Source organism: Anomaloglossus baeobatrachus, chromosome 11 (genome assembly GCF_048569485.1).
Source record: "Anomaloglossus baeobatrachus isolate aAnoBae1 chromosome 11, aAnoBae1.hap1, whole genome shotgun sequence".
Taxonomy (NCBI): Eukaryota; Metazoa; Chordata; class Amphibia; order Anura; family Aromobatidae; genus Anomaloglossus; species Anomaloglossus baeobatrachus.
In genome coordinates this window covers 54,677,808-54,698,546 of record NC_134363.1, presented here as the reverse complement: position 1 = coordinate 54,698,546, position 20,739 = coordinate 54,677,808, and the positions used below count along the sequence as shown (strand labels likewise).

At 43.3% G+C, this 20,739-nt stretch overlaps 1 long non-coding RNA gene across 1 annotated transcript; it reads left to right on the top strand.

The window, feature by feature from the left end:
• The first annotated feature begins 1,167 nt into the window (after positions 1-1,167).
• LOC142256833 (uncharacterized) lies at positions 1,168-9,220 on the top strand. The gene is made up of 3 exons (XR_012727572.1): positions 1,168-1,321; positions 1,453-1,626; positions 9,012-9,220. It is a non-coding gene; the product is annotated as an uncharacterized LOC142256833 (long non-coding RNA).
• Positions 9,221-20,739: the final 11,519 nt, after the last annotated feature.

Genomic DNA, 20,739 nt, shown 5'->3' with positions numbered 1-20,739 from the left:
TCAGAGAGTAGTAGTGAGCAGTGAGACAGCGGTGACAGCACAAGGTCACGCTGTTGAGCTGAGCTCCTGTACCCGTCCCAGGTGCCAGACGTTGGCCTGGCCTGGAAAGAGCTGGAACCCCGGTCGCAGGGGGTAGTGACAAGGGGCACGGTACTGCTACAGAGGGCAGACTGGCGGCCTTGTGCTACAACCGGGCAGGGGCCAGGGCACGACAGGGTACGCGGACCCTAGGCTGGGAAGTAGCTTCACGCAGCCCAGTAATTCACCCGACGGGAACGAAGTCTTCAGGAACCGTTCCCCACCCGCTCCAGAATCGGGGTACTAGCACAATGGAGGGAAAGGACTTCCCAAATCCATCCAGAAAATTCCAAGCGTGAACCCTAGTCACGCAGGTGAGCGGGACCCGAGTAGTTCTAGGCGAAAGGGAGCCATACAGAGGAAACACAATGGCAAGGGACAAGGCTACAGACCAACCAGCAACACCAAAGGGGCACGGACCCAGCGTGCTCACCCAACGGAGACAGAACATCCAAGATTTTGGTTTACCTGGTGTCAGGGTCAGTGACTTTTGACTGTGTGAGTACATGGTACCCCTTTGCCCCCGACGGGTCCCCTGCCAACCATCACCGAGCCCCGGGACATCATCCCCCTGCCCACGGAAAGGTTAACATCTCAGGCTGCCACACTATCGTCACCGGGCTCCCTAACGGCAGCGGTGGTCCCTCACATTACCACACACCGTGGGTGGCGTCATGAACAGTATCCAATCCACCTACCCAAATAATTCCCCCCTTTTTATTCCGAGCGTCCGAGCGACCCCGCCTTGGGTTCGGAGACCCTTCGAGCCACTGCGGATCCGGATTCGAGCAGCCCGTCGGCTGTCGTGGGGGCGGCACAACATCATACGTGGGTTATAGTCAGGTGAGATGCCATGACATCATATCAAGGTTATAGTCAGGTGAAGTGCCTTGACATCATAGGTGAGTTATAGTCAAGTGAGATGCAATGACATTATAGGTGGGTTAAAGTCAGGTGAGATGCTGTTACATCATATGGGTTATAGTCAGCTAAGGTACTATGACATCATAGATGGGTTATAGTCAAGTGAGATGCAATGATATTATAGATTCATTATAGTCAGGTGTACTACTTTCACATCTTAGATAAGTTATTGTCAGGTGATATACAATCATAGTTGGGCTATAGTCATTTGAAATGGCTTAAAATCATAGGAGGGCTATAGTCAAGTGAGATGCAATGACATCTTATGTGGGTTATAGTCAGATGAGACGCTGTGACATCATGGGTTGGTTATAGTCAGGTGAGATGCTGTGACATCATAGGTGGGGTATAGTCAGGAAAACTGCTTTGACATGACAAGTAGTTTGAGACTGGAAACTTATCATGACATTACTTCTTTACTAGATCTTTCAAGCTACTTTTTTCTTTTAGAGCCAGAAGTGAAGAAGACATATTTTGGAGGCCACAAACTGCTTGCAATGTTCCTGGCCATGGCTGGGGTTCTTGCGTGTCTACTTATTCTGATCTACTGCATCTACATTCGACAACACAAAGAGGAAATGTTTTCCCACCACAGACTCTATGGAGAAGGATTTGAGGATCCCGGTATGTGCATCGATGATTGTTTTTTGTTCTATAAATGATGAGTGGTTACAACTGTTGTCTTATGTCACTGGGGTCTTAGATTACGATACAACCAAAAACAACTTCTGGATGGAGTTTAGTTTTCTTTCTGTGGCGCCCCTGAGGCTTAAGTTGCCACAGAGTATTGCATTTGTCTTAAGGTGTAATGCTTATCCCTGGTAAGAATAGGTTAACCGCTGGTGCTTGGAGCTTGCACAATACACTTACATAAACACCTAGTTAGTGAGTCAGCATTTACACTACTCAGGAAGCCAGGCTGGGAAATTCCCGGGCAGGATGAGTCATCAAAAAGGTGGGGGCTGCCTGGAAAGTGAGTGAAGACACTTAGTTTCACTTTTGAAGGAGTTTTACCTCAGAACAGTTTGGATGCAGGAGAGAGAGTAGCTTGAGGCAGAGAAGAGCAAGTCCTCTGGGGGATGCTATGGCTCCCCCCAGAGGGGCCGACCAGGCACCGAGCAGACTGAGAGAGAAGAAGAAGATGACTGAGTGGAGCTGTGAGACAACTCGGTAGCCAGAGGGTGAGTCCCCAACAGCCTCTTCGGGTCAGAGCCCTCGGTTAGGGGAACCTTCATGGAATCTAACAAAACTGCAGGGAAAGTGGACACACATCCCATTCACATCCCATTGCCCACCACCAAAGGTCTCGGGGCACAGCAACAGATAGAGACAGGAGCTAGGGCCACGGTTGGGTCCATAACAAGTTTCACGCTACCTGCGTACGGGATGGCAACTAAAGCCGACACTGGGGTTCCCAAGTAGCTTCACGCCACGGTCATCCACACTACAAGGCACAAGGAGGAAGGTCTCACATGCTTCACAACACCGGTAGTAACCTCTGCTTCATCCGGGATCGGCTGGGGTCCATCACGGCGATGACCTGTACTCTGCGGACACAGCACACGAACTGTGAGTAAAAGACCTGGAACCGCAGCCCCTGTGTGAGACTCAGATTTGCCGGCGCCACCATCTCGTGCTTCAGCGCCAACGGCCCTTCCCCTGTCACCACTGCTCTCCCTGGGGCTCGCTGCACCTGTGAGGAGCTGGACTATCTGGGCTGCGGTAACATCAGCCCCGGAGGAGAGCGACATCTCGCAGTGCCGGCTAATCCCTGGCCGCGCACCACGGGTGGCGCTGCAAAGCAAACCCCTCCCATCCCTCCTTTTTGACTCTCTCTTTCCCTGTAGATGACGGGGCCACGGAGCCGGGTCAGGCCATTCACAGCAACCCCACAAAACCACTCGCCCGGTAACGAGTTATGCCCTGCAGGTCCCGTGGGGTGCTACAGTTCCATGTTTGTCTTGTGGCTACACTGGTTTCCTTTCACATTCCGAAAACATACTGATACCATCCTGATATTTACAATATTTTCTCAAGTTTCGCGAGCACCATCAATATTCTTGATGATTAGATCAAGAAAGTAATGAGTTTATAGCCATGTGCGCAAAACTGTTTACTTATCTTAATACTCATTCTTCTCCTTACAAAATGACAACTCAGTTCTTAGGTGTTGTTGTGACGCCTCTGGACTATCAGGTCATCACAGGGTATTGCACAATCTGCCCTCCCGTGCAGTATCCACCTCCTTCTTGGTTTAGGGTCCCTAACTATATGGTGTTGCCTACATCAGCTAATCAAATCCTAGGTACACTCTGCACCACACCCACCAAACACACCAGTGGATGGCTTGAGTGGAATAGAGTCGCCCACCTGAGGGGGTCAGGGAGGGGAGGTCAGGAGTGTCAGAAGTAGAGAGTTGAGCATGGGAAGTGAAAGTGAGCGGAGGTCAGGAGCAGGGCTCCTGGGAAGCTATCAAGGTGGCAGACGGTGGTCTGGGCCTAGAGGAGCTGGACCCCCGGGCGCAGGGGATCATGGCAAGGGGCACGGATCTGTCGAGGAGGACAGCCGGCGGCCTTGCACCATCACCAGGCAGGGACCAAGGCACGACAGGGTATGTGGACCCTAGGTCGGAAAGTAGCTTCAGCCAACCCAATAATTTACCCGAGGAGAACGGAGTCTTCAAGAGCCGTTCCCACCTGCTCTAGAATCGGGGTTCTAGGGCAACGAGGAGATTAGGACTTTCCACCCAAAACGGTCCAGAAAATCCCAAGTGTGAACCCTGAGAGCAAGCTCCCACAGTTAGCCACAGTGGGGAGCGGGACCTGGCAGGTTTCATACTACCAGGACCAACAGGGAAGCAAACTGAGTGCCAGGAGGCAGGTCACGGATCACCAGGCAGCACCATTGGGGATGGAACCCAGACTAAGCTCCCCTCAGCGGCAGCGGTATCCAGAACTTTGGTATATCCAGTTGTCGGTGTCAGCTTAATGGACTGAGTCAGTATGCAAGTATCCCCTTTGCATCCAATGGCACTCCCCCTCACCATCATCGATCCCCGGGGTATCCCCCCTACCCGTGGAGGGTCACAACATCTTGCTGCCCTATTCCATCATCCCCGGGTACTCCCAACTGCAGCGGTGGTACTCCTAATTACCACATACCACGGGTAGCGTCACGAACTCTATTTCATCCCCTGTAAATACCCCCTTGATTTGAGTGGCCGCACGACCCCCGGATCTGGAGACCCTCGAGCCACCGCAGATCCGGATCCGAGCAGCTCGGCTTCTGGCATGGGGGAGGCACATTGTTCACACCGGAGTGTCGGTACAGGTGTTGTCTTCTATCACTATGTGCGATATCACGTCTCTTCATTTCCCCAATCCTGCGACAAGAGAGAGGAGGGACATGTTCTCCAATAGTGACACTCCCTCTTTTTTTTATCATGGTGTCCAATGTCACTATTGAAGGACATATCCTTCCTCTCCTTTGCACTTTTGAGGTGAGAAGACTTTGGATCGATCTGATTGTGTAATTTTGTGATAGATGACAAGACACTCCAGACGGAAGTGTGACGATTCAGTTGCACTTCCTGAAAAAGAAGACTGAGCATTGAGATAAGTCCATGGCTATAAACTAAGTACTGCTTGGCCTTGGGTTTCCTTTGCAATTGTCCTCAGTTTGTCCGTACGGTACTGTCATTTGTTGTGGATTTGTGGTGCAGATTCCGTACCATCATTCCTGACCTTCTGAACCCTGCCATCACCAAGTTATAAAATTAACTTTAGGGTCAGCTGCTCCTTGACAGTTTCTTTTCTATCCAAATAGGGGATAACTGGGGGGGTCCAATCATTGGCACTCACGACAATTCTTTGTAATGACTTGTTAAAATGAACTGTCATGAAGACTATAGGATAGCGGGAAACTGGGGCTCCAAAGCTGACTCTCAAGCTAGGTGACCCTCAGCTATCCCTAATCTCAGGGATACTCCTGATGGTGAATATGCCTGAGTTTCCTTCCTGACCCTGTTCCTGACCAGTCCTGAGTGGATACCCCTCCCTTTCCCACAGGTAGGGATGGGACAGGAGTGAGATGAAACCCACAGAAATAGACAGACAGAGGAAACCAAAACTGTCACTCAGCATGCACACACAGAGGTATAAGACAATAAAAGATTAGGAAGAAAAGCAAGAGCAAGAAGGAAACAACAAAATGACAGGTAAAGTCCACAACCGTTTCAAGCAAAAAGAAACACTTTTACCAGAAAGTCTGGGACACCAAAGCTCACAGACCAACACAGAATAAACTATAGCTGCATGAGTTGAAGATTTCATCCAGCATAAATACGAGGGGAGCAGATATGATTGGCTTTCCCACCACATGTGATCAAAGAAGACTAACAAGCAGATTAGCAGAGATTAACTCCCACTAGCCTGCCTATGAATCAGCACACAGCAGGTTCATGCCTGAGTCTGCCTGTGTTGATCCCAGATACCAGAGAAACCATTGGTCAAAGAGTCAGAATCTGCAATGAGAACAGGACCCGACGACACCATGACAGTCAGAGAAGTTTGCTAAAAACTCTGTGTGACATGAACACAGCAGGAGATAATCAAGTTGTATACTGTATTTGTCTATCTCCTGCAGTTCCATAAACCATGAATGGAGCAATGGTGTGCCAATGTGCGAGCACCACTCTACCTGATTGGGCATTTCTGAGCCTTGTTTTTGAGTTAGGACAGCAACATTGTTGTGAGAAGTCTTCACGAAGAAGGTGAAATATTGCATTTCTGAAGGCCGACACGACCAACCCTCTAATGTGTATATAGGCCTTTTGACTCTCCCTGTTAGATAATGCTTGGGGAGATAAAGATTGGGTGGTTTGAAATCAATTGCCCCATCCTTTGGTTCCTCAGATTAGATTTGTTACAATTAGCATCTGAAAGCAATTAAGACCCCCAAATATAGTAGGTAAATATCAGCTGAACTTGCCAATATTGGGTGGTTTAAGCAACATCTACTGTATGTAGGACCCCTGGACAGATGATTTCAGTGGAGTTCAGGAATTGGCACATCCATTATTGGACTGCCAATCCTTTTGTTATACTGGAGAAAAGTCGTAGCCAGAGATGTCTCTCATAGAAAACACATGAGCGTTCAGCCGAGAGAGCACTCCTATGCATGGGAGTGCTGTCAAAGATCACTGCCAGCCATATCAATGAGCAGCTGTGTTATGGGTGGTATGGAGATAACAGGGGATTGGGGCTCCTAGATTGGCCTTCAGGCTACGGGGACCCTATCTATCCCTGTTCCCAGAGATACCTCTGAAGGTGAGGATGTCTGGGCCGCCTTCCTTGCCCTGAGCTGGCCAGCCCTGATCTAATACCCATTCCCCCCCTCCTCAGGAGAGAGTCACGACAAGATTGGTTAAACCTATTAACAGACAAACAGGGAAAACCAGAACTCGATCAAGCAGCACGCTCACATAGAGGTATTAGACAACAAGTGATAAGAAGGAAAATAAGAGCAAGGAGGAAACAATGAGATGACGAGAGATTTCCACAACACCCCAAGCAGTATGCAGTATAAACACCACAAACTGGGATACACAGCACACAGACTGGTTTATCAAAAGCTATAGTCGGCATGGGAAGAGAGATTCCACAGTCTTAAAAAGGCAGGGAGAAACTGTCATAGGTTTCTCATAACATGTGATCCTAGAGGCAGCCAACAGACTAGCAGAGATTAACTCTTGCTATATGGGCACCTCCCTAACATCTGAGTAATTTTGGATTTTTTTGAACTCATGAACCAGGACCACTTTTGCACCAATGGTTTAGAATAACTTGGTCAGCATCGATATTACTGAGGACTCGGCTACAAAACATTTCTACCAATTAATTAATTGTGGACGGCGCAGAGCTAAAACACAACGAATCCAATGACCGAAAGACCAAAATAACAAGATTCCACAGTAACAGCCTGCTCCCCATTGCTGTTATCAGTCTAAAGATGGCATCAAATAGAGCACACAGGATATCTCCTGCCTCTACCCCGCTCTGATAAACCAGGGTGATCTCTAACATCTAAGGATTTAATGAGCTGTGGCTATTAACGGTGCTGTAGAGACAGAACAAAACAGAGGTTAACGATATTCCTCCGGCACAGCATAAAATAATGACTGGTAGTCCGCTGCCCTGATATGCATATCTGTGTTTGTTACCAACTCTAATATTAGCGTTTGTTTTCCCATAGTTTGGCTCTAATGTAGATTTATAAAGAAAGATACATGGGGGTTCCATACAGCATTATACAGTACATACATCATCACATACAGTATAGTCAGGCGAGATGACGAGACATCTTATGTCGGTTATAGTCAGGTGAGATGCCGTGACATCATATATGGCTTATAGTCAGGGGGGATGATGTGACATCATATATGGGTTATAGTTAGGTGGGATGCCGTGACATCATATATGGCTTATAGTCAGGTGAGATGCTGTGACATCATATGTGAGTTATAGTCAGGCGAGATGCTGTGATATCGTATGTGAGTTATAGTCAAGTGAGATGAAGTGACATCAGATGAGGGTTATAGTCAGATGAGATGCTGAAACATCGTATGTGAGTTATAGTCAGGTGAGATGCCGTGACATCATATATGGCTTATAGTCAGGTGAGATGCTGTGACATAATATGTGAGTTATAGTCAGGTGAGATGCTGTGACATAATATGTGAGTTATAGTCAGGTGAGATGCTGTGACATCGTATGTGAGTTATAGTCAGGTGAGATGCTGTGACATCATATGAGGGTTATAGTCAGGTGAGATGAAGTGACATCAAATGAGGGTTATAGTCAGATGAGATGCTGAAACATCGTATGTGAGTTATGGTCTGGTGAGATACAGTGATATCATACAGTATGTGGATTATAGTCAGGTGAAATCCCATGACATCATATGAAGGTTATAATCAGGTGAGATGCCAATACATCATAGGTGAGTTATAGACAGGTGAGATGCTGTGACATCATACGAGGGTTTTTGTCAGGTGAGATGCTGTGACATCATATGTGGGTTATTGTCATGTGAGATGCCGAAACATCGTATGTGAGTTATAGTCTGGTGAGATGCAGTGATATCATATGTGGGTTATAGTGAGGTGAAATCCCATGACATTATATGATGGTTATAGTCAAATGAGATGAAGTGACATCATATGTGGGTTATTGTCATGTGAGATGCTGGGACATCATATGAAGGTTATAGTCAGGTGAGATGCAGTGACATCATATGTGACTTATAGTCAGGTGAGATGCCGAGACATCGTATGTGAGTTATCATCTGGTGGGATGCAGTGATATCATATGTGGGTTATAGTGAGGTGAAATGCCATGACATCATATGAGGGTTATAGTGAGGTGAAATGCCATGACATCATATGAGGGTTATAGTCAGGTGAGATGTCATGACATCGAATGAGGGTTATAGTCAGGTGAGAAGCCGAGACATCATATGAGGGTTATAGTCAGGTAAGATGCCATGAGATCATAAGAAGTTTTTATTTGTGGGGCTCATTTGTTCCAAAACTTTTCTTAAAACCAGTTTAAAAAACACTTGGAAAATCCTCTCTATTTATTTCTATGGGAATCCACTTCTCAGTCCATTTGAGGAGTTTTTGAGTGTTTTTTATGTCCTGAAGAGGTTTTAAAAAAATGCATGGTGGAAAAAAACCCAGTGGAACCTAATGTGAACCAACCACTCTAAACTATTCACTGTCAAATGAAAAGATTGCAAAAAGGAGAGTTTCCGACGCAGTTTATACTCTAAATACTTGTAGTTTTTGAATGTCTCAAAAGACTCTGTGGGAACTTTTCCCAATGGTTAATTCTATTTCCAAGCCAACTTTCTCTGACCGCCTAGTATTTCCTAAATGGCATCAGGTTAGATGAAGTTTACTGTTGGTTAATGGTTACCTCTTCTTCTACTTGTCTCCTGTCTCTGGACAGTGCTGCACCTGGACACTCCCGTGGATCATCTTGACTTCTTCTCCTTCAGAGATACCGAGTTGACTCCCGCTCCGACACCGCAACACACATGTCATACAGAGACCTATGAAACTAAAGGAGACTACAGGGTAGAAGCCCCCAAGGGAATCTCAACAAATGAGTACCTACATCAGATCATCCAAATGGGATCCATTAAGCAATAAACAGTCTGTCCACCGAGGTAAAGCTACTCTTGTCTTGGATGAAGTGTACAAAAGTTGGCTTCTTGAAGTCAAATGAGTGGATGAAGCTCATAATTGGAAGTGGATTTGTTGGGCCACCAAGCTCATGTGGATTCATATAGAGGACTCATCCTTACTACAGTTCCTGATGGTTTTTCTTCTGTTAAAAGTAGAGATGAGCGGATCTGTTAACATTCGAATTTACCAAATTGTGCAAATTTTAGATGGGAAATTTGTTCTTCATGAGCGAAATGTCCCTCACTATATGTAAGATGTAGGGAAAAAAACACCTCACCTCTCAGTTTTCCAGCCAAACCTGCTGCTTGCTGTACCTCGTATGGTACTCAGTGCTTCTTACCATCATCCTGCTCCAAAACTCTAAACTAGGATGTCCATGCACGTCATAGGGTTACAGCATACCTTGTAACATCATTGTCGTCACCTTACAATATTTAGAAACGTCCTAGGGAAGCCTCAGCCTAGAGCAATGTTTCTCAACTCCAGTCCTCAAGACCCACCAACAGATCATGTTTTGAGGTTTTCCTCGATATTAGAAAGGGAATAATTCCATCACCTGTGCAACATTCCGGAAATCCTGAAAACCTGATTGAGGAACAACAGAAAACATGATCTGTTGGTGGGTCTTGAGGACTGGAGTTGAGAAACACTGGCCTAGAGCGAGCATCGTAAGGTCATGGAGCACATCGATGTCACAACGTCGCCACCTTATGATGCGCATGCTGGACTAGTCACGATCGAAAGTCCTGACCTAGCATGAAGAGGTTTAGAGGGAACCTGTCACCAGTTTTTTCAATATTGAACCTAAAATATCACCTTCTGCAGCTCCTGGGCTGCATTCTATGAAGGCACCTTGTTCCCTGACTCCCCTTGCAGACCACAGAAATACATTTATAAAATCTCCCTCCACGTATGCAAATTACCTTTTCTGGTCGGATGGACGTGCTCTTTTTTGGCTCCTGTCCCCCCCTCCTGCCACTGTTTGCAGTCCTCCTTTGATGATTGACGTGGATGACACCTCCATCATCATCCACGTACTGGATAAACTCATGTGCCTGCACAGTCATTCCCAGCTCATGCAGGTACGCTTTGCTCTGCCCCATTGCGGTCAGACCCGAAAACATAGGTGCACTTGCGCGAACCTGTGAGCTCTCTGCGCAGGCGCAAGATTATGAGAGAAAACAAAAAGCAGCACCAACTGTGCACTACAGCACTAAACATTCCAAACTGTGCTTATTTTAAAAATTTTGAGATTTTTGGCAAAAAATTGCAATTTCTTGAGCTGCTTCGCCACGTCACGGCAAATCTCATTTGAAGCAGTCCTACACTAAAATATTTTTATAAAATGTGCCATACGGCCTCACATATGAATAGTAGAACTGCTCTTAGCAGCACTCACCTGGTCTATTTCAATCCCGTACCCATGACTGAGTCATGGCTGTGGGCGGGACAGGTCCAAGCAAATGCTGCATGAAGTAAATAGCCTGTGGACAAAGCCTGATGACTTAATGTGAACAGTCACCAACCGCCAAAATCTAGACAGATGGAATACATCCCAAATTGGGGTGCAAAGCAAGGTGGAGGTCAACCACCGACCAATTCAAAGAAGAAAAAACAAAAAGCAGCACCAACTGTGCACTACAGCACTAAACATTCCAAACTGTGCTTATTTTAAAAATTTTGAGATTTTTGGCAAAAAATTGCAATTTCTTGAGCTGCTTCGCCACGTCACGGCAAATCTCATTTGAAGCAGTCCTACACTAAAATATTTTTATAAAATGTGCCATACGGCCTCACATATGAATAGTAGAACTGCTCTTAGCAGCACTCACCTGGTCTATTTCAATCCCGTACCCATGACTGAGTCATGGCTGTGGGCGGGACAGGTCCAAGCAAATGCTGCATGAAGTAAATAGCCTGTGGACAAAGCCTGATGACTTAATGTGAACAGTCACCAACCGCCAAAATCTAGACAGATGGAATACATCCCAAATTGGGGTGCAAAGCAAGGTGGAGGTCAACCACCGACCAATTCAAAGAAGAAAAAACAAAAAGCAGCACCAACTGTGCACTACAGCACTAAACATTCCAAACTGTGCTTATTTTAAAAATTTTGAGATTTTTGGCAAAAAATTGCAATTTCTTGAGCTGCTTCGCCACGTCACGGCAAATCTCATTTGAAGCAGTCCTACACTAAAATATTTTTATAAAATGTGCCATACGGCCTCACATATGAATAGTAGAACTGCTGTTAGCAGCACTCACCTGGTCTATTTCAATCCCGTACCCATGACTGAGTCATGGCTGTGGGCGGGACAGGTCCAAGCAAATGCTGCATGAAGTAAATAGCCTGTGGACAAAGCCTGATGACTTAATGTGAACAGTCACCAACCGCCAAAATCTAGACAGATGGAATACATCCCAAATTGGGGTGCATAGCAAGGTGGAGGTCAACCACCGACCAATTCAAAGAAGAAAAAACAAAAAGCAGCACCAACTGTGCACTACAGCACTAAACATTCCAAACTGTGCTTATTTTAAAAATTTTGAGATTTTTGGCAAAAAATTGCAATTTCTTGAGCTGCTTCGCCACGTCACGGCAAATCTCATTTGAAGCAGTCCTACACTAAAATATTTTTATAAAATGTGCCATACGGCCTCACATATGAATAGTAGAACTGCTCTTAGCAGCACTCACCTGGTCTATTTCAATCCCGTACCCATGACTGAGTCATGGCTGTGGGCGGGACAGGTCCAAGCAAATGCTGCATGAAGTAAATAGCCTGTGGACAAAGCCTGATGACTTAATGTGAACAGTCACCAACCGCCAAAATCTAGACAGATGGAATACATCCCAAATTGGGGTGCAAAGCAAGGTGGAGGTCAACCACCGACCAATTCAAAGAAGAAAAAACAGTCATGGGTACGGGATTGAAATAGACCAGGTGAGTGCTGCTAAGAGCAGTTCTACTATTCATATGTGAGGCCGTATGGCACATTTTATAAAAATATTTTAGTGTAGGACTGCTTCAAATGAGATTTGCCGTGACGTGGCGAAGCAGCTCAAGAAATTGCAATTTTTTGCCAAAAATCTCAAAATTTTTTAAAATAAGTACAGTTTGGAATGTTTAGTGCTGTAGTGCACATTTGGTGCTGGCTTTTTGTTTTTTCTTCATTGAATTGGTCGGTGGTTGACCTCCACCTTGCTTTGCACCCCAATTTGGGATGTATTCCATCTGTCTAGATTTTGGCGGTTGGTGACTGTTCACATTAAGTCATCAGGCTTTGTCCACAGGCTGTTTACTTCATGCAGCATTTGCTTGGACCTGTCCCGCCCACAGCCATGACTCAGTCATGGGTACGGGATTGAAATAGACCAGGTGAGTGCTGCTAAGAGCAGTTCTACTATTCATATGTGAGGCCGTATGGCACATTTTATAAAAATATTTTAGTGTAGGACTGCTTCAAATGAGATTTGCCGTGACGTGGCGAAGCAGCTCAAGAAATTGCAATTTTTTGCCAAAAATCTCAAAATTTTTTAAAATAAGTACAGTTTGGAATGTTTAGTGCTGTAGTGCACATTTGGTGCTGGCTTTTTGTTTTTTCTTCGCAAGATTATGAGAGAGCTGCAGAAGGTAAGACTTTAGGTTCAATAAAAAAAACTGAAAAAAACTGGTGACAGGTTCCCTTTAAGGATTCCCCAGATATAAGAAGAAAACCATAATGGGGACAGCTAACTGCAAAGGTGGCCGAAGATTTGGCAAGAGAGATGAGTGTCACTTTTATTTTGTATTTTCACCTTTTCCTGGCCCTATGTGCTGAATTAGTACGGAGCAAATTACAAAAGAGAAGATGGATTTTTGTAAAGTTCAAGTAAAAGTCAATTCTCCTTGATAAATTCCCTAATCTCAAGTTTTAACCCCTTCACGATATCCGCCGTACATATACAGTGCAAATCGTAAGCGGAGTGAGCTCACTTGGCAGGTTATGGCTGTGTGTTACAGTCAGGACCTGATTCTAGCAATTGCAGGTGGAGCGGATCTCTGTCACCGATTGTTAACCAAGCCAGCATAGTGGCGCACCATTTTAAGCTCCCATCGGCGCACCCATAACGTGATGGTGGGTCGCTGATAGGTTGCTATGCCAGCAGGTGGTGATCTTGTCATAGCAGCAGTCCTCTGAAGCCTACCTATGGCTGAGCTTCAAAGGAGACTGTGATTTTCACTATGTACAGCAATGCTGTATACAGCACAAGCGATCAGATGATCGCAGGTTATAGTGCCCTAAGGGAACTTTTAAAAACAGTGAAAAGTAAAAAAAAAATGTTTTGAAAAAAATGTAAAAAACATAAAAATTAAAGATAACCTCTCTTTTGCCCCTTTAACAATAAAGATACTAAAAAACCCACATATGTGGTATGGCTGAATTCATAAAAGTCCAATTTATCAAAATGTAAAAATAATTAACACTATTGGTAAACACTGTAAACAAAAACAAAATTTGGGAACACCAAAATTCTGGGGTTTTTTTGGTTGCTGAAATACAACAGAAAATGTTGTAGCAAGAGATTAAAATGTCATATCAAACCCAAAGTTATATAAGTAAAAATGTCATCCTGCCTTGCAACAAATAAAACATTACACAGCTCCATAGACTGAAAAATGAAACCATTACTGGTCTTAGAAAAAGGGGCACAACTCCCCAAATTCTGGAGGGCAAACTCTTGATTTTTATCCCACTGCTAAAATAATAAAAAAAACTGGACATGTTTGGTATCACCATAATCGTACTGATGAGTTGAATCTTATTGCGAGGTGGTATTAATAATTTACAGCTCTGGGAAGGAGGGGAGGAAAAAACCCAAAATGCATAAATGGAAATTGGCCAGGGATTAATAATAATAATAATAATAATAATAATTAATAATAATAACAATATCTGTAAATATGTCTATAGATATAAAATTACTTATTTACTTATATAAATATTCCCTTTGCAAAATTCATCTATAGGTTACTGCTTTGTGATGAAGTATTTGTCATAAAGTCAATTTCAGTAAATCTATAACATGAATTGATGAGGTAAAGATTATAAATCCGCAGCGGAGGTCGATTTTTGTAGAGTTTGAACGTGGATCGATTTCCCAAAGTCTCATCCCTTTTACTAATACTTTAATATGCAGCAGATTTTCTATATTTAAATGTGAGTCATAAAACCCGACGCATTTCAGTCCCGAGTGGCCGTACCTATAGAGATGTGTTTGACAAAGAATTGTATAACTAGTTACGTCATGCAATTTATTTGTAGCGTTTGACAGATTTTCATGTAGATTATTTCTGTACATACAGTGTAAAATGTGGCGAAATGACGACGCGTTTCACGAAATATGTAATTGTTTACAACTTTGTAAAAAAATAAATTAATAAAGTCGTGTCCTTTTCTTCAGACTCGTTCTTCAGTGTCTGTTCTGGTCTTAGATGTTGGCTCCAGGTCTTGGGATTCCTTCTGTGAATGTAACAAGCAACATGTCTGGATAGGGATTTAAGTTACATTGATCATTTTGTATAGGTCTCACTTAAGCCCCCCCCAAAAAAATAAATCTTGAGACATGAACCCCACAAGATCTCTCTTTCTATTAGGAAACTGTTAGTTAGGAAAGGTTAGGAAAAAAGAAAGGTGATTTGTGGTATCCTGCAACAGGACTGTAAAGAGTAACCATTATATCCCCACATAAATCAACTCTGCTTGTGAAATTAAGCATTTTTGGAATATATCTTATCAGGTAATCTATTTCTTATTCATCCTGGACCAATCAATAATTTTTAATATTCTCAATTCATGGGTAAACTCTGTCTGCAGTGCATACAGATTTTCCCATTACAAAGATAGGAGATGGCATTTGGAGATTTTTAAATTTTAGGCAGTTAGATATTCTGCTGCAAGTTCTCCTGAAAAACAGTTCTCCATAAAACATCTTGGGCACCAACTAATATCTCTTATCTTTGTAAAGGAAAAGTCTGTATTTTCTAAAGATACATTATCCCATTACCAAGATAGCAGATGGCATTTGGTGTTTTTAAATTCTATGGAGCTAGAGGCAGATAGATATTCTGCTGCAAGTTCTCCTGAAATGACAGTTCTCTATAAAACACCATGGGCACCAACTAATATCTCTTATCTCTGTAAAGGGAAAGTCTGTATTCTTTGAAGATATATTTTCTCATTACCAAGATAGGTGATGACATTTTGTGCTTTTTAAATTCTATGGAGCTAAAGGCAGTTAGATATTCTGCTGCAAGTTCTTCTCTATAAAACTTCATGGGCACAACTAATATTTCCTATATCGGTAAAGTCTGTATTCTCTGAAGATACATTTTCCCCTTACCAAGATAGGAGATAACATTTGGTGATTTTTAAATTCTATGGAGCTAAAGGCAGTTAGATATTCTGCTGCAAGTTTTCCTGAAATGACAGTTCTCCGTAAAACTTCTTGTGCCCCAACTAATATCTTCTATCTCTGTAAAGGGAGTCTGTATTCTCTGAAGATATATTTTCTCATTACCAAGATAGGAGATAACATTTGCTGCTTTTTAAATTCTATGGAGTTAAAGGTAGTTAGATATTCTGCTGCAAGTTCTCCTGAAATGACAGTTCTCTGTAAAACTTCATGGGCACCAACTAATATCTCTTATCTCTGTAAAGGGAAAGTATGAATTCTCTGAAGATACATTTTCCCATTGCCAAGATAGGTGATAACATTTGGTGCTTTTTAAATTCTATGGAGCTAAAGGCAGTTAGATATTCTGCTGCAAGTTCTCCTCTATAAAACGTCATGGGCACCAAATATTCCAACTAATATTTCCTATATCTGTAAAGGGAAAGTCTGTATTCTCTGAAGATACATTTTCCCATTACCAAGATAGTAGATGGCATTTGGTGCTTTTTAAATTATATGGAGCTTCAGGCAATTAGATATTCTGCTGCAAGTTCTCCTGAAATGACAATTCTCCATAAATCTTCATGGGCACCAACTAATATTTCCTATCTTTGTAAAGGGAAAATCTGTATCCTCTGAAGATACATTATTTTCCCATTACCAAGATAGAAGATGGCATTTGGTGCTTTTTAAATTCTAATGAGCTAGAGATAGAAAGATATTCTGCTGTAAGTGCTCCTGAAATGACAGTTCTCCATCAAACTTCATGGGTACCAGCTAATACCTCCTATCTCTGTAAAGGGAAAATCTGTATTTTCTGAAGATACATTATTTTCCCATTACGAAGATAGGAGATGGCATTTTGTGCTTTTTAAATTCTATGAAGCTAGAGACAGTTGGATATTCTGCTGCAAGTTCTCTTGAAATGACAGTTCTCCATAAAACTTCATGGACACTATCTCCTATCTCCATAAATGAAAAGTATCTATTCTCTGAAGATAGGAGATGACAGTTTGTGCTCATAAAGTTCTATGGAGAAGAGTAACTTGTTTTAGGAGAACTTGCAGTAGAATGTCTGTCTCGTCCCCTCTCCATACAACTTTATGAGTACCAACTGTCATCTCATATCTGAGTAATGGAAAAATGTGTCTTCAAAGAATACAGATTTTCCCTTTACGGAGATAGGAGATATTAGTTGGTGCTTATAAAGTTGTATGGAGAGAGGAGGAGACAGACATTCTGCTGCAAGTTCTCTTGAAACAACAATTACTCTTCTCCATAGTAATTTATGAGTATCAACTGACATCTCCTATCCTCAGAGAATATAGACTTTCCCTTTGTGGAGATATAGGGGATATTAGTTGGTGCCTATGAAGTTTTATGGAAAACTGTAATTTCAGGAGAACTTGCAGCAGAATATCTATCTTCCACTAACTCCAACTTGCTTATTTTCATATCTACAAATAAAAATTAAAACGAAGGTTACTCTTTAAGTCCTGAAGTTGGGAAAGGGACATGGTTCAGACTTTTTGCCACTGCTGCTCGACTAGATCAAGATCTGGGGAACACTGAGCCATTCTTGAAGAGTTTTTGCAGCGTGCATTGGACATTATCCTGTGGTAGGAGACCAACGCATCAGGTGAATAATTTAAACAATGGGGTAGACTTGGTCTGGAAGAATATTTATGTAATTGCTCCATGTCACATCCACATGAAGGCCCGTGTATCTGCCTCCTCATCTTTCTATAGAGCATCCTGGCATTCAGTCAAGCTGCCCTATTAGTTCAATGCTAAATAAAGTAAATGGAAACCTGTCACAACCTGTTGCTTTCTTTGGCAGTGTCTAACAGGATACTTTTCCCCGTACACAGTGGATAGTTCCCTGTCCTTCCTTCTCATTCCCTCGATCAGGAGCATGCCAAATTGTCATGAACAGCCGGGGAAGTCACTCAGAAAATCCCGCAGTTGTTCGCTGATTTGTTACACACGACTACTCTCTAGCGCCCCCCTTGTCTGCAGGCCACTTTTGGTACTGTAGGACAATGCATAAAATGAGGCTGCTGAGCTGATAATGCCAAATATTGGAGGTCTCACAGCAAGGGTTAATGTATATATCACCAATTCCCGATAATGGAATATAAATATACACCTCGGTACCCTTAATGATAGCACTCCAATAATTCTATGCAATAACAAATTACGCTGCCACCACCCAGCTTTTCAGGATAGCATAAGGCCCTTTGGGTTTATTGGATTCGTATATAAAGCATGAGGAGAGAAACTATTAAATTTTTATATATTTAATCCGAAAATAGGCAGTGTTTAAAAAATATACAAGAATTTACAAAAGGGAAAAATACAAATACAGTAGGCAGTTACATTAAAAATAAAAGGTATAAAACGTGAAACTTACTAAGCTTATGCCATAGAAGTGGCATCTACTTAGGGAGGGAGGGACTACAAGAGAAGAAGATGGTAGAAGAACGGCCAGCATCACCCTTCATGATGCCCTCCAAGTACTGACTGACTCCCCCCTTGGAGCGAGTCTCTCTTATGCCTTAGTGACTCCCCTTTCTCTGTGACATCATTTTACTGTCTCTTGTGGGCTGGGCTTGAGATTGTTCACAAAGTTCCATAATTCTAGCTTTTTACATATCTTGGCCCCTGGGTCACACAGGTGAAAGATATTAGCATCATATTTTATATCTCGATTTTACAGTTACATTGATACCAAACACAACGCCTCTAGTACGATTTTACTGGCCAATACTAATTTGTCGTGATTCCGGCGATCTCCCCGTCAAGCGAGATGGTGTTCTGGGTTCCGCACGACACAGGGATTCTGACAATATGTTTTTCATTTTTCTAGCATTAACGCAACGTTTAAAACCTGCTTTGGAAGTTTTCCCGCCAATAGCACAAAGGATTGTCTCTGCATTTTTGTTTTCTGTAGATATACCATCACCCATGTCGTAAATACCTTAAGCTTCCAGGACGATCAGATAATCATCATGACGATCTGTGGCTGATGGTGGACACAAGGGGGGTGACGGCCCTTCCACAGTTTTACATGACACAAATTACTTTGGAAAAAATAGTTACCTGGAAGGGATCTCTGGCTTTCAACCTGGTAAATAGCTTTTGGCACCAGTTGTGTTCTCTATCAGAGGTTTTCCATTACTAATGTGAACTCCTTCCTTTTATCCTAACTCTTCCTAACTAACTCTTTCCTAATATACTTCTGCTATCTACTCTGTTCCTGAAAACGTATCTATAAGAGATTTGTAAATACCTTTATTGTTGTAGCCTTGATTCTTCCGGCTGCAGACCAGAATCGGAACAACTGAGCAGAGCACGTCACTGGTGGGGGCTGAGAGGAGAAGGAAGTGTGATCTGGGCATGAGTGCTCAGACTGCTGTCACTCACCGACAGGCAACCCTACCCCCACCAGTGACATCCCTGATCCGTTGGTCCGATTCTGGTCTCCAACCGATCAAAGCTACAACAACAATTTACGAGCCTCTTAAATATAAGCTTACAGGAGCATAGTAGCTAGCAGAAGTATATTAGGAAAGTGTTAGTTAGGAAGAGTTAGGATAAAAGAAAGGGGATCACATTAGTAGTGGAAAACCTCTTGAATACATTTTCTCCCTGTTCACAAATGGGGCATAGGTCTCCTAACATCAATCTTATCAAACCCACCACACTTAAAAAAAATGTCAACAGGAGGATTTACTGGCAAAGACCATGATTCCAGTGATGTATCACTTACTGGGCTGATTGTTATAGTTTTTTATTATGAAATCAGGGTTTTATCAGTAGAACATTATCCCTACAGGGCTAGTGAATCTTCTGCCAGGTAGTCCAACCGAGCTCCCACCAGTGATTAAGTTCCACATCCCTAGAATCAGGGTCTCTGCCCCTACATCGTGCGGCGCTTTGCAAAAACCTGGTAGCAGATTAATTTTAACAACTATGACATCCAGGGCCAACTTCATTCATTATATTACACCTTCCATCATATAATGGAGGAAACCACCTTGACCTGTATCATAGAGAAATACACAATATATAATAAAATACAATTTCATAAAGCTACATATATTAATCCTATCTACAGAGTAACATTTTATAGTTGTCCTGACCGGGGCAGTCTAGGGAGAAGTTGTATCTGAGCCTGTTCCGGTGTACATCAAAGTGAAATGAGTGCCACAGTCGTCTCTCTGCTATAAGAGATTAGTGACAGGTTCTGGGTCTGAGTCTCACTTTACCTGGTGAGACTCTGCTATTTATATGGGATTTTCTTTCCTTTGGGTAAGAGAGGGTTAATGTCAGTTTGCTTTTAGCAGCCTCAGACTCCTGATCAGGTGTTTTTGGTTTGGACTATTCCCAGACCCAGACCTTTATATACCCCCTGCTATCAGCAGAGGGTGGCGGTTGTTCTTGATTCATTTGAATTTTGGCCTTGGAGCTGGAAGGAGCCTCTGAAACCCTCTTTTGGAGTTGCAGTAGTGGCTGCAGTTTTGTTGCTGACAGCAGCAGTTTGTTGTGGTGTTTTTCCCCTGTCTGTCTTCCTTTCCAGGTGTGTTGCATCAGTGCAGTGGTGGGACTAACATCCTTCACCTGCTCACTCCTTAGCCAGGACTATTGTACGGTCATCTCAGGGCTTCAGGTTTCGGCTCGGTGAGGAACCTGTATAGGGACTGGCTAGGAGTGCTGGGTACAGCGGCAGGTAAGTGAGGAGGTGTCCATCTTCCCTCATACTAGCTCTAGGGACCACCGTTGCTTGTTTGTCATGATATTACCATTGTTTTGTTGTGTATTTGGCCTCACGGAGCTCCCCTAGTCTCTGCATGACAATGAGATAGATAAATAGTGGAGAGATCAATGGAGACGTCTCCTATTCAGATGACTGCATCATCGGCCTTGTTGATTCTCTTACAAATTATTCAATTTTGCAGTTTACCTACTGTATCTTCCTGGGAGTCTGTAATAGTCTGAGACACGCCTACTGTCACCTCATTGGTTCAGTCTGCTGTTCTTTTGCTCCCTC